Source organism: Heteronotia binoei, chromosome 20, assembly GCF_032191835.1.
Source record: "Heteronotia binoei isolate CCM8104 ecotype False Entrance Well chromosome 20, APGP_CSIRO_Hbin_v1, whole genome shotgun sequence".
Classification (NCBI taxonomy): domain Eukaryota; kingdom Metazoa; phylum Chordata; class Lepidosauria; order Squamata; family Gekkonidae; genus Heteronotia; species Heteronotia binoei.
The window spans coordinates 32,290,800-32,304,343 of record NC_083242.1 but is presented as its reverse complement, the minus strand read 5'-3'; the positions used below and the strand labels follow the sequence as shown (position 1 = coordinate 32,304,343).

General features: G+C 46.6%; 1 protein-coding gene across 1 annotated transcript in view; it reads left to right on the top strand.

Moving 5' to 3' along the window:
* Nucleotides 1-13,544, top strand: part of LOC132588276 (MICAL-like protein 2) — a 143,331-nt gene that overhangs the window by 32,987 nt on the left and 96,800 nt on the right. The window lies entirely within an intron of this gene.

Sequence of the window (13,544 nt, the reverse complement as noted above, 5' to 3'; positions counted from 1 at the left end):
CACATCAACACCCCCCAAAAAGAACATATACATAGACCATTTAAATGCATCTAAAAACAAATAACCATTCATAGCCCTGCATTTAGCCTAACCACAGCACTTGGATAGAAGCTACCCTTGAATCTATTTGTCTTAGCCTTCAACACTCTATATCGCCTACCTGACGGTAAGATCTCAAATAGCGAGTGGCCCGGATGTGAAGGGTCCCTTAAGATCATTTGTATCTTCCTTTTACATCCCATATTATACAGATCCACCAATGAGGGGAGAGAGCATCCACAAATCTTCTGTGCTCTTACCATCACTCTTTGGAGCACCCTTCTATCTGCTTCCGTGCAGCTCTCAAACCACGCGCAGAGGCAATAAGATAGAATGCTCTCAATGGAACTACGATAAAAGGCAACCAGCAGACTCCCTGACAGTTGTTGTGATCTTAAGAGTCCTAAATAGTATAGTCATTGCTGGGCCTCTTTCTCTAGAGCTAAAGTATTTGTCCCCCATGTTACATCCTGTTTCATAGTAATTCCCCAAAACTTCCATTCTGTCACCTGTTCTACCATAACACCATCAATGAACAACGGCTGAGTGTCCAGACTACTCTTCCTATAATCCACTATAATTTCCTTCGTCTTATTTACATTAAAAATAAGATTATTTTCTTTACTCCAGAGGGACAGTTGATGAACTTGGATGTTCCAGGCTAGCCCAATCTCCTCAGATCTCGGAAGCTAAGCAGGGCCAGCCCTGGTTAGTACTGAGGAAGCCTAAGGTTGCTACGCAGAGGCAGGCAATGGCAAGCCACCTCTGTTTGTCTCAGCTGTAACCTGGATGGCCCAGGCTAGCCTGATCTTGTCATCTCTCAGAAGCTAAGCGAGATTGACCCCGGGGTAGTCCTTAGCTGGGAGACCACCAAGGAAGTCCAGGGTTGCTGCGCAGAGGCAGGCAATGGCAAGCCACCTTTGAACGTCTCTTGCCTTGAAAACCTTACGTGGTTGCCAGAAATTAGCTGAGAATTGATGGCACTTTCTACCAGCGCTTCAAAAGTCCTAGTGGGATTTTCCTTTCCAATCCCAACGCTTCTCGTCTCAAAACTGGGAAGTACTTTCCCTGCTTCCTGCGTTTATGCTTCAGTCACTTTTATGGAATATGGAAAAGGGTCGGAGTTCAATATCAACCTTGAGTGTTCAGGGACTGGAGTGGGGAAAGAATATTTTGCTGTGGTCAGACAAATATCTCACAGGCATGCTTGCATGGAGTCCAAGGTCCTCACATTCCCCCCCCCCCTCGAATATCAGAAGTTCATTTTAGCAGGAGTTCATGGAGGTAAGAATATAAGAACATGAGAGAAGCCCTGTTGGATCAGGCCAGTGGCCCATCCAGTCCAGCACTCTGTGTCACAGAAGAACATAAGAGAAGCCATGTTGGATCAGGCCAATGGCCCATCCAGTCCAACACTCTGTGTCACAGAAGAACATAAGAGAAGCCATGTTGGATCAGGCCAATGGCCCATCCAGTCCAGCACTCTGTGTCACAGAAGAACATAAGAGAAGCCATGATGGATCAGGCCAGTGGCCCATCCAGTCCAACACTCTGTGTCACAGAAGAACATAAGAGAAGCCATGTTGGATCAGGCCAGTGGCCCATCCAGTCCAGCACTCTGTGTCACACAGCGGCTAAAACCCAGGTCCCATCAGGAGGTCATCTGTGGGGCCAGAAGTCCAGAAGCCCTCCCACTGTTGCCTGCCAAGCACCAAGAGTACAGAGCATCTCTGTCCCAGACTGAGTGCTCCATCTCTACCTTGGGCTAGCAGCCACTGATGGACCTCTGCTCCGTATGTTTCTCCAATCCCCTCTTGAAGCTGTTTCTGCTTGTAGCTGCCACCACTTCCTGCAGCAGCTAATTCCCTTTGTTAATCTTGGGGTTTGGTCCTAGGCTCTATTTTTTCACTGGATGGACTCCAATCTCAAAATGCAACAGACCCTCTGATCATGAACAGAGGGCCCCAGAGAGTTAATCCAAGGGAAAACATCATTTCAGGGCCCACCTTTTGTAGTCTCCTTTTATGCTGTCAGTAGAGACAATAGTATACATAGCATAAAAGTACACAGAATATCAGCCTAAGAAATGTATGAGTCAGGGCCCTGAGGTGGGTTGCTAGCTCCTCTAGAGCCAGAGATGTTTTTGCAACTTCTTGTTGGTGAGCATGAATCTGGAGCCGGTGTGCCGTAAAGCAGGCTGACAAGGGTGAGATAGCTCAGCAATGGAGATGATCCAGTTTTAGCACTTCCTGTCACATGACTCGAGGGTTGTGTCACTTCCTGCCGTGCGTTTGCCACTTAGTAGGTCTCATGCTAAAGTTGAGGATTAAAAGCGGGGCCCCAAATTTCCATGCCACTTTATACCGAGTAGTGGAAATAGATACACCAACTTTTGAAATGTTCTGAATTCCTTTAGAAAATTAAATTTAAGGGGCCGCTATTAGTTGTGAGCACCTTGCTACATAAAAGGAAGCTCCACGCCTGTAGACAATAAACCTCTGCACCCCGGTGCTAAAGGGCAATATTAGGGGAAGGTCTTGGTAGGTACTCTTGTTGTTGGACCTCCAGAGGAAATTGTTGTTCATTGTGAGAGGATGTTGGGTTAGATGGACTATTGGTCTGATCTAGCAGGGCTCTTCTTATGTTATTAGGAAGGTCTCAGCCTCTATGCCATATTGTTGGTCATCCAGAGGAACTGGTTGGCCACTGTGTGAGGCAGGATGCTGGACTAGATGGACTATTGGTCTGATCTAGCAGGGCTCTTCTTATGTTATTAGGAAGGTCTCAGCCTCTATGCCATATTGTTGGTCATCCAGAGGAACTGGTTGGCCACTGTGTGAGGCAGGATGCTGGACTAGATGGACTATTGGTCTGATCTAGCAGGATTTTTTTTAATATATATATATTATAGACATGTTTTTATCCTCCACATTGAGAGATAGTCAACCTCTGAATCTCAGAGCTGGGAGGCAACATCAGGGGAAGAACTAAGCCTCTATGGCAACATTGTTGACCCCACGGTTTTTTTTTGTAGAAAAAGCCCAGCAGGAACATATTTGCATATTAGGCCACACCTCCAATGCCGTGTCAGCCGGAACTGCGTTCCTGTGCATTCCTGCTAAAAAAAAAAAAAGGCCCTGGATACAAGTTAGAGAAGTTCATGGAGGCACAGAGCTCTTGATGACTGGTCACTTGTTAAACAGAACCTCCACGCTCAGGGGCAGCACAGGGAGGTTCTGATTATCAACAATTGGGGATGAAGCAACAAAAAAGGGTAGTTGTCTCCATGCCTATGAGCATCTGACTGAATACTGCTGGAAAGAGGCATTTGGTCTGATGCAACTGGGCAATTTGAATAGTCAAATGTTCTTACTGCTCTGTTACCAACAATGCTGAATAATTAACTTTCTGAACCATGGATGGCTTTAAGACTCCCTATCCATGGGTTTGTTTCAGTTCTAAATTTCAAGATGGATCCATTTTAGTTTCAAATTCATGTACTCTTATTTCTGCTGATCTCTAAAACAGGTTAATAGTAAAACAAATGAACAAAACCCTCCCCCTAAAGATGCAATTAAAACAAACAGCAGCAAAGACAGGAAAATGAGAAAGCAAATAGCAAAACAAAACAATGTAGAACCAAAGTCACTATTATACCCAGAGGGCACTGCAAAGTCTAGTGAGCTACGCATGTTCAAGATGTTATTAGTAAGGCCATGTGCTTGAAAAAAGAGAGAAAGAGAGTGAGAAAGGGAGAGAGAAAGAGAGAAAGAGAAAGAGAGAAAGGAAGAGAGAGAGAGAAAGAAAGAAGTGAATTCTGTGCCAGCATAGCCCGGATTCGGCTAACAGAGAATTCTGCAACCTGCATAAATTATGTAAACTCGGCCTACAAGTTGCATGATTTTCTTTACTTCATCTAACATGTTCTGAGCCCTGAACCCTCTTGGAGATCTCTTATGGAACAGCTCCACACTGGCTGTTGAAATTTCTTTTCCAGCGACCAGAAGGGTTTGTAACTTGATCCTTTTAAAGAGGTTTTAAAAGGAAAGCTGAGATTCCTGGGAAGCTGACACCAGCTAGCCAGGTCTGTGGAAGTCCTCTGCTCCACAGACAGAACTCGGGTGGCTTTCCAATCTGGTCCATCTCTGCAGGGTGGGTTTTTTGTCTTCTCTTTTGCAAAAAGGGGGGAAAGGGAGTGGCAGTCGAGTTGGCAAGCTCCTCTCCTTTTTGCATCCCTTCAGACTGGTCCTGACGGAAGACAGCTGCTGGTTGTTTAAACTAGGAGGCAGTTGCCTAGCAACCCTGAGGAGGGTCATTATTCGAAGCCAGGGTGATTAACCAAATTAGAAAAAAAGAAGAAGAGGGGGTGAAGGGAGGGAGGGGTGACGGTCAGCCCCAAAGTAAAACGGATCCATTATTTAATTAACTAATTGACGATCAACTTTTCTCTCTCTCTTTTTAATTATTCACTTAATTAAAGGAGAGTTAAGTAAAACACAGGCCTGGTGCAGAAATGCGGATGAGTTTCTGAATGCAGAACAATTTGCCTACTTCAGGCAACTGAGCCGATGAAAGCTAATTTTGTACCGTTCATTCTTGTAAAGTTATAGCTGTTCCCCCTCCCAACCCCCTCTATGTTATATTCCTCCCCCTCCCCCAGAAAGTGCTCACTCAATATTTAAATCTTTCTGGCTGAACTGAATAAAAGTAAGTTGGAAAAGGAAAGAAGCAGCACAAGGGAAGGGGGGAATTGAATGTTTAACAATGGGCAAAAACTATCCAGAAATCATGAACTACCTTTAAAAAAAATGGTTGCAAATCATAAAAAAAAAAAAGAGGGAAGAAGAGCACGTCAGCTTTAAAGAAGAATTATGAAGTTGGGTCCCTGGGACTCTTTCATCTGATATTATTATTTTTAAATAAAGTAACTGGATTAAGAACATCAGAAGAGCCCTGCTGGAACAGACCAATAGTTCATCTAGTCCAGCATCCTGTCTCACCCAATGGCCAACCAGTTCCTCTGGAAGGCCAACAACAGGGCAGAGAGGCCAAGGCCTTCCCCTGAGAAGAACATCAGAAGAGCCTTGCTGGAACAGACCAATAGTTCATCTAGTCCAGCATCCTGTCTCACCCAATGGCCAACCAGTTCCTCTGGAAGGCCAACAACAGGGCAGAGAGGCCAAGGCCTTCCCCTGAGAAGAACATCAGAAGAGCCTTGCTGGAACAGACCAATAGTTCATCTAGTTCAGCCTCCTGTCTCACCCAATGGCCAACCAGTTCCTCTGGAGGGCCAACAACAGGGCAGAGAGGCCAAGGCCTTCCCCTGATGAGAACATCAGAAGAGCCCTGCTGGATCAGACCCATAAGGGTCCATCTAGTCCAGCCTCCCATCTCACACAGTGGCCACCGAGTTCCTCTGGAGGACCAACAGGGCAGAGAGGCCAAGGCCTTCCCCTGAGAAGAATCTCAGAAGAGCCCTGCTGGGTCAGACCAGTGAGGGTCCATCTAGTCCAGCCTCCAGTCTCACCCAATGGCCAACCAGTTCCTCTGGAAGGCCAACAACAGGGCAGAGAGGCTGAAGCCTTCCTCTGATGTTGCCTCCTAGCCCTGGGATTCAGAGGCTGACTGCCACTCAACATGGGAGTTTCCTTTAGTCACCGTGGCTAGCAGCCATTGATAGACCTACCTGCTGTGAATCTCTCTAATCCTCTTTTCGAGCTGTTGATTCCAGCTGAACAAAGCAGGAGTCAAGTGGCACCTTTAAGACCAACAAAGTTTTATTCAGAATGTAAGCTTTTCTGAATAAAACTTTGTTGGTCTTAAAGGTGCAACTTAACTCCTGCTTTGTTCAACTGCTTCAGACTGACACGGCTGCCCTCTTGGATCTGTTTATTCCAGTGGCCATTCCTATATCCGCTGGCAGTGAACCCCACAGTTTAATCACTCTCTGTGTAAAGTAGTATATCTTTTTGTCTGTCCTGAGCCTACTGCTCATCAGCTTCATTGGAAGCCCTTGAGATCTAGTCTTTTGGGAGAGGGAAAAAAAGTTATCTTTGTCTTTGGAGAGCCAGTTTGGTGTAGTGGTTAAGTGTGTGGGCTCTTATCTGGGAGAACCGGGTTTGATTCCCCACTCCTCCACTTGCACCTGCTGGAATGGCCTTGGGTCAGCCAGAGCTCTCTTATCTGGGAGAGCCGGGTTTGATTCCCCCCTCCTCCACTTGCAGCTGCTGGAATGGCCTTGGGTCAGCCAGAGCTCTCTCATCTGGGAGAACCGGGTCTGATTCCCCCCTCCTCCACTTGCAGCTGCTGGAATGGCCTTGGGTCAGCCAGAGCTCTCTTATCTGGAAGAACCGGGTATGATTCCCCACTCCTCCACTTGCACCTGCTGGAATGGCCTTGGGTCAGCCAGAGCTCTCTTATCTGGGAGAACCGGGTTTGATTCCCCACTCCTGCACTTGCAGCTGCTGGAATGGCCTTGGGTCAGCCAGAGGTCTCTTATATGGGAGAACCGGGTTTGATTCCCCACTCCTCCACTTGCAGCTGCTGGAATGGCCTTGGGTCAGCCAGAGCTCTCTTATCTGGGAGAACCGGGTTTGATTCCCCACTCCTCCACTTGCACCTGCTGGAACGGCCTTGGGTCAGCCACAGCTCTGGCAGAGGTTGTCCTTGAAAAGGCAGCTGCTGTGAGAGCCCTCTCATCCCCACCCACCTCACAGGGTGTCTGTTGTGCGGGAAGGAGATAAAGGAGCTTGTAAGCCGCTCTGAGACTCTGATTCAGACAGAAGGGCGGGGTATAAACCTATGGTCTTCTTCTTCTTCCTAATAGCCTTCCATTCACAGAACAGCATGCCCAGGGGTATCTCCAGAGAAGGGGAAATGTACCTCCAAACTTCTTTAAGTCCATAGTCCTAGGGGCTAGCAGGAGAACCTCAGACACCGACTATTGACCAAGTATTCACAACCAATCTGTTTTGCTGGAACCAGCTCTGCCTTCCATTTTATTGTTGATTGGACTCTAAAGTCCCCGAGTTCTTGGGAGTTTGACTACCAGAGGGGGAGGTTAACAGTTCTTCTCCCCCAAGCTGATCTGCCTTTGCATGGCCCTGTTCCAGTAGCCCTTGTCTCTCTTTCTCTCCATTAAACTAATTTGGATTTTGCCAGAGTATCTCCCCCGCCCCTCTTAAATAAACTGTCTACCCTGTCGACAGCAGCTTCCTCCCTCTCTCTCTGCCCGTTGATGAATTCACCACTAATGACAAAAGCCGTCTCCACAATCAGCAGCTTAAAAGCGAGAGGGGTAATCGGCCCATTTTCCTCCTCGTGGTGCGCCTGATTACGGAAAGAGGTGTTGTTTTGGCCTATAGACAAGGCGGGCGGAGCAGGGGGCTTCAGCGGGGGACCCTGATCGATTCTATTTACCCATCTGAAGAGTGATTGGATTTATTGTCAGTGTGAAGAAGACAAACAGATCGCTTGGGCCTAGCTCGATATTGGCAGTACCGAGAAGTGCTGAAGGAAAGCGAAGAAGTGGAGGATTCCGCATTGGGGTAGAGTTTGTTAAGGTTTTTTTCTTGGGGTGGGTGGGAGGGGGGTTGCTTTTCTGCAATAAGTTTCACGTTGATTGATGAGATGGTGGCCCCCTTCCCAGTTTTGTGCAGCAAGCTTATGTGACTAGTGTTGCTGGCATCCAGGTGGTGACTGGAGGTCTGGGATTACAACTGATCTCTGGGTGACAGATGAATTCAGTGTGAGAAAATGGCTGCTTCAGAAGGTGGAGTCTACGGCATTTTACCCCGCTGAGGCCCCTCCCCTCGCCAAGCCCCGTCCTCCTCAGGCTCCACCCCCAATCGCTATGTATTTCCCAACCCAAAGCTCGCAACCCTATTGTAGCCATTCAGTGAGAGCAACAAATGAGGGTGGGAAAACCTCCCAGATAAAACCAAAGCCTTTTCAAATACAAAACCATAAGTAAGAACATAAGAACATAAGAGAAGCCATGTTAGATCAGGCCAATGGCCCACCCAGTCCAACACTCTGTATCTCATAAGAACATAGGAGAAGCCATGTTAGATCAGGCCAATGGCCCATCCAGTCCAACACTCTGTATCTCATAAGAACATAAGAGAAGCCCTGTTGGATCAGGCCAATGGCCCACTCAGTCCAACACTGTGTCACATAAGAACATAAGAGAAGCCATGTTGGATCAGGCCAATGGCCCACCCAGTCCAACACTCTGTATCTCATAAGAACATAAGAGAAGCCATGTTAGATCAGGCCAATGGCCCACCCAGTCCAACACTCTGTATCTCATAAGAACATAAGAGAAGCCCTGTTGGATCAGGCCAATGGCCCATCCAGTCCTACACTCTGTATCTCATAAGAACATAAGAGAAGCCCTGTTGGATCAGGCCAATGGCCCACCCAGTCCAACACTCTGTGTCACACAGTGGCCAAAAAAAATTATATATATATATATATATATATATATATATATATATATATATATATATATATATATATACACACATACACACACACACACACACACACACACAGATATACACACTGTGGCTAATAGCCACTGATGGACCTCTTCTCCATATTTTTATCTAACCCCCTCTTGAAGCTCTCTATGCTTGTGGCCGCCACCACCTCCTGTGGCAGTGAATTCCACATGTTAATCACCCTTTGGGTGAAGAAGTACCTCCTTTTATCCGTTCTAACCTGTCTGCTCAGCAATTTCATCGAATGCCCACGAGTTCTTGTATTGTGAGAAAGGGAGAGAAGTACTTCTTTCTCTACTTTCTCCATCCCATGCATTATCTTGTAAACCTCTATCATGTCTACTTCAGGGGTGTCAAACTCATTTGTTATGAGGGCCAGATCTAACATTAATGTGACCTTGTGGGGCCGAGCCATGTGTGTCATAAAATGTAATGCCAGCAGAAATAAACGTGAAAAGGACACAGACAAACACAGTAAAAGATTTTTTTAAAAAACCCCTTAAAACATGCTTAAAACATTAGCACTCGTTGGTCTTAAAGGTGCTTTCTTTGTATCTCTTCCATGTGATCCAGGGAAGTAGCCAAAGGAAGCTCTGGCTTTCCTTCCTTCCCCAGAGGGCCAGGATGGGGAGGAGCCTCAGCCAATAGAAGGAAGAAGGCATGCCTCAGTAGCTTTGCCAGGCTCTCTTGCTTTGCCAGGCTCTCTCAATCGCACAGCAGTAGCTTGCTTTGCCAGGCTCTCTCAATCGCACAGCAGTAGCTCTGCTGTGCGATTGAGAGAGCCTGGCAATGCAAGCTTATCCCTCCCCCACTTCTTCCCCAAGGGAGCAGCCTCAGCCAATGGAGAAAATAGAGATTTTCAGAAAGCAGAGGAGGGGGAGGGAAATGTCTGCTGGGCACGCCGTTATTCCCTATGGAGACCAATTCCCATAGGGTATAATGGATAATTGATCCATGGGTATCTGGGATTCTGGGGGGGCTGTTTTTTGAGATAGAGGCACCAAATTTTCAGCATAGCATTCAATGCCTCTCCCCCAAATTTCCTACAAATTTCAAAAAGATTGGACCAGGGGGTCCAATTCTATGAGCCCCCAAAGAAGGTCCCTCTATCCTTCATTATTTCCAATGGAGGGAAGGCATTTAAAAGGAACTTGGTCCCTTTTGATGTGATGGTCAGAAACTCCCTTTGGAGTTCAATTATGTTTGTCACAACCTTGCTCCTGGCTCCACCCCTAATGTCCCCAGATATTTCATGAATTAGACTTGGCAACTCTAGTCCTAGAAAAGTCTCTATACTCCAAAAATCCCCTAGCAAAAATCTCATTGGTTTCTAAGAAGCTGCAAGACTTGATTCTAACTGTTCTATGGCAGACCAACATGGCTCCCCTCTGAAATGGCTTTCCTGGAGAAAGAGGCAGCTTTGGGGGATGGACTCTAGGGCATTATAACCCATGGAAGTCTCTCTCCTCCCCAAACCCTGCGCTCCCCAGGCCCCACCCCCAAATCTCCAGGAACTCCCCAGCCCTGTGCTGGCAACTCCAGCTGACTCTCCTGTTTTTCTTAGGGCGGATCTTCTGCATGCTGTCTCCCACTCTCCTTTCCCACAGATGAAAGACTCAGTCGCCAGAAGGGTAGCAGAATAACCGTGCAATCTTACAGGGCTTTTTTTTTTTTTTGTAGCAGGAACTCCTTCATATTAGGCTACACCCTCCTGATGTTGCCAATCCTCAAACAGCTTCCAGTAGGCCCTGTACAAAGAGCCCTGTAAGCTCTTGGAGGGTTGGCTACATCAGGGGTGTGTGGCCTAATAGGCAAAGGAGTTCCTGCTACAAAAAAAGCCCTGCTCTAGTCTAAATCTGAATTTATACCCCCCTCTCCAAATTCCAGGCATTGTGAGTCATCTGACCTTTGACCTCCACCCCAGCCGTAGCTTTCCCTGGTTCTCAGCTTTTATATTCTCAAGAGGGACAGAATTGGGTCTCGCGTAGCATAACTTTGAGATCTCCTTCCTTTTCTGCCTGCATCTTGAATCTGAAATCTAATCCTCTGACTTTCTTTAATTAAGCGGAGGGTAAGTTTAAATTAGTCTAACTATCTTTGGGGGGGATTATATATTTCAATCATCATTACGGTCTGGCTATTTGTGATCCGGGTAGATAAATAGATATATTAGTTGTATAATCAGAAACACAATTATAATCCCTTCCCCCCTCCTCCAAAAAGATATTTAATAATCGTTTAAAATGATGGAATAGTTGACTTGGGACCGTAGAGAATTAGCTCGAGTGACTCCAGAGGTACGGAAGCGCGACTCTGAAGGACTTTCGAGAACGTCTTTCAAATAACCCCCGTTTTTTGAATGGCTGGTGCCTAATCCCTGCATTTACTCAAAAGTAGGTGCCCCGGATTTCAGTGAGGCTTACTTCCAAGTCAGTGTGTTCAGAATGGTTAACCAAAGGTCTTCTGTGTAGCCTATTCAAATGAATGATTCTTTCAGCTTTCTTTATGTCAACCTCACAAAGTAGGCCAGTGTTGTTATCAGGGCTGTTTGGGTAGCAGGAACTCATTTGCATATTAGGCCCTCTTATATAGCCAATCTTTACAGAATTTACGGAGCCAGTTTGGTGTAGTGGTTAAATGGGGTTGCCAACTCCAATTCAAGAAGTATCTGGGGACTTTGGGGGTGGAGCCAGGAGACTTTGGGGGTGGAGCCAGGAGACATTAGGGGTGGAGCCAAGATCAAGGCTGTGACAAGCATAACTGAACTCCAAAGGGAGTTCTGGTTATCACATTTAAAGGGACGGCACACCTTTTCAATTCCTTCCTTCCATAGGAAATAATGAAGGATAGGGGCACCTTCTTTTGGGGCTCATAGAATTGGACCCCCTGGTCCAATCGTTTTGAAACTTGGGGGGTATTTTGGGGAGAGGCACTAACATGTTATGCTGAAAATTTGGTGCCTCTACCCCAAAAAACAGCCCTTCCAGAGCCCCAGATACCCGCGGCTCAATTCTCCATGATTTTCTATGGGAATAAATCTCCATAGGGAATAATAGAGTTCCCAGCAGACATTTCCCTCCCCTCCCTCTGCTTTCTGGCGACCCTGAAACGGGGGGAGGGCCTCCAAACCGGGGGATCCCCTGCCCCCACCTGGGGATTGGCAACCCTAGGTTAAAGTGAGTGGACTGTTACCTGGGAGAACCGGGTTTGATTCCCCACTCCTCCACTTGCAGCTGCTGGAATGGCCTTGGGTTAGCCACAGCTATGGCAGGAGTTGTCCTTGAAAGGGCAGCTGCTGGGAGAGCCCTCTCAGCCCACCCACCTCGAGCAGGAACGCAGAGGAACGCAGCTCCAGCTGGCTTGGTGTCAGGGTGTGGCCTAATATGCAAATGAGTTCCTGCTGGGCTTCTTCTAAAAAAGCCCCGCACAATGGTGATGGCAGGGGGTGTGGCCTAATACACAAATGAGTTCCTGCTGAGGTTTTTTTTCTACCAAACAAGCCCTGCTGTGGCCTGATATGCAAAGGAGTTCCTGCTACAAAAAAAGCCCTGGCTGTTATCCTCCATAAGTGGACAAAGACAAGCTCCACCCATTCTTGGTCGAGGTGGCATTTGAACCTGGGAGCTGTTCTGCCAGCTCTGGGTCATAAGTGCTGCCAATTCATGCAGCAAGGCCGGAAGAAAGAGGGTTCTTTGGGCTGCCTTCTCCAATGGATCAAGGAAACCATTCCAGGGAATTTCTTAACCAGGCAGTACCTGGGCTGTGGGTGCCTTGTGAACAGATTCAAATGGATCTGCTTCTGTTCATGACCGAATAAGTGCAATTTGAAGAGAGCAACATTCACCGGGGATAAGCAGCATTCACACCCAGAACCAACTTAAAAGACCGAAAAGATTCCCAAGAGATAAGCTTTCCAGTGTGCGTAGAAACTTGTAGAACTTTAGTAAACTTGTAGGCATGCTAACAAAATATTTTGAAAGTTCCAGATCCCCCACATAAGCAAGATAAAAGAGAGTGTTTTCTCATGGGGACGTAGCAGAATTTAGAAGTTATCCCTAGGAAACAGAGGAAGCACTGGTAGAGTCTAATCTGTACATGCACTGGAATGATACGGGCAAGTCAGATGCTACCACTTTAGACCGCAGAGGGGGAACTGTAAGGTAAGGTAAGGTAAGGTAATATTTTATTTATATCCCGCCCTCCCCGCCTAGGCAGGCTCAGGGCGGCTAACAACATCTATACATATACAATATACATATTCAATAATAAGCATAAAACTTTAAATTTAACCATAAAAACTTTAAATTTAACATCTTTAAAAACCAGTTAATGTATTTCAATTATCAATTTGAATTGATCTGAATTGATCTGGCAGCAATGGTGGCGTTCTGACGCTGATTTCTGCCAGGTTGGATAGTTCCAAGATGACATAGGTCCTTAGACAGGACCATGTTGGCGGGTCCCTAATTAACAACAATTCAGCAGTCAATATATGCTCGGTTAAAGAGGGTAGTCTTGCAGGCCCTGCGGAACTGATCAAGGTTCTGCAGGGCCCGCACCTCCTCAGGGAGCTGATTCCATAGGGCAGGGGCCGCGGTTGAAAAGGCCTGTGCTCGAGTATTCTGAAGCTTGATCTCTTTCGGCCCAGGGATAGTCATTTTATTTTTCCCGGTTGACCTCAGTGCCCTCTGGGGTTCAACTGTAGGTTTGGTACACCCTCATTTTTTGAAAACTCTAAATATTAACACTGCAGGGGAAAAGTTGTGTCAGCTTACCATGCATAGTCAGTTCCCTGCAGTGCTAGCTTTCTACTTGTGGGGACTTTTTTTTTTTAACAGAGGGGAGCCTTCAAAACTGCAATTCTTCCCCCTGCAGCAGAAAAAGCCTTTATTTTTAAAATTCATTTAGATACTTAGGCCCCTTTTCCCTCCACAAATAGGCTTAGTTATGACACCATCCTTTCCTCCTCCATTTTATGTTCACAAGAACAATTCTGTGAGG